At 57.8% G+C, this 1,122-nt stretch overlaps 1 protein-coding gene across 1 annotated transcript in view; it reads right to left on the reverse strand.

Moving 5' to 3' along the window:
- DUSP8 (dual specificity phosphatase 8) overlaps positions 1–1,122 on the reverse strand; it is a 27,508-nt gene that overhangs the window by 25,203 nt on the left and 1,183 nt on the right. The window lies entirely within an intron of this gene.

Below are 1,122 nucleotides of genomic sequence, written 5' to 3' on the forward strand. Positions count from 1 at the left end.
CCAGTGATGGCAGGTGGAGGCAGGGAAACAATACAGGGGTAACAGAGGTCTAAACCAGCTTTCAGCATCCCCCTCTGAGGGTCTGTGCACCTCGAGGCAGCAGATCATATTGATTTCTGGGAGTCCCAAAATACGTCCACGACCCAAGTGGCTGAAATCAGAGGCGTGGGGGAAGGAGAAAGGGGGAGAGGAGTTCATCATCCCAAAATACAAACTCGCAGGTGCGTGCATGAAAAGGCTTGGACACCCCGAGCCACGGCCACCACCTGTGCTTTATGCCAGATGAGGATACGACTGTGACCCTCCTGGTCTCCCCCTCCAGCTTCCCAGGGCAAGTGGCTTAACCTCACAAGGGTGCCCTGAAGCTTAATTAATTCCCGGGCTGTGTGCACTGGGAGAGCCAGCGTGCAAGCAGCGAGCATGGCAGGGGCTGTGCAGAGCAGCAGCAGGGGCATGCTGCCTCCTGCGCGCGGATGCGCTGGGAGAGATTTCAGCTGTACCAAAAAGAAAAAAGAAAAGAAAAGGAAAAAGCTGTGAATTGAAGATGGTGGCAACGCCTCTCCTCTGCCCCCCTAGTATCCCTGGTTATAATCATGTCCCCAGCCAGTACCTGGACCATTACACAACGTTCCAGGAGCGGGGAGGAGGCAATTGCTCCTTCTATGGGGACAGAGCAGGGACCACCTGCAGGAACCAGCCAACCCCTCTGGGAGCCACTGCTCCTCTGCAGCTGCCGAGCTGCAGGTTTGCAGGCAGACGGCATCAGCTTCCATGCTTCCCCCTTCCCCATCATCCTCCTCTTCTTCCTCCCCCTTATGCATTGCTTTTGCTGCTGCTGCTGCCGCTCCACGTGACGGCGGCCACTGCAGAGGTGACCCTCGCCGGGAGGAGGGCAGCCGCGCCGCTCTCCTCCTAGCTTGCGAAAAACTGATTATTCTGCTTTATTCTCCCAGGGATTTAAGAGCAGCTAAAGCCGTTCAGGAATCAGTCTCTGCAATCCCCTCCAAATCGCCCAGCCCAGAGCATCACCGCAGCAGATTGGCGCGAGGCCGGCCCCCCCGCACTGTGAGTCCCCTTGATCCCGGCGGGGTGATGTCACCGGCAGCCAATGCGGACAGCCGT

The sequence above is a fragment of the Aptenodytes forsteri genome, unplaced genomic scaffold (assembly GCF_000699145.1).
Source record: "Aptenodytes forsteri isolate BGI_AS27 unplaced genomic scaffold, ASM69914v1 Scaffold8, whole genome shotgun sequence".
In the NCBI taxonomy this organism is placed as follows: domain Eukaryota; kingdom Metazoa; phylum Chordata; class Aves; order Sphenisciformes; family Spheniscidae; genus Aptenodytes; species Aptenodytes forsteri.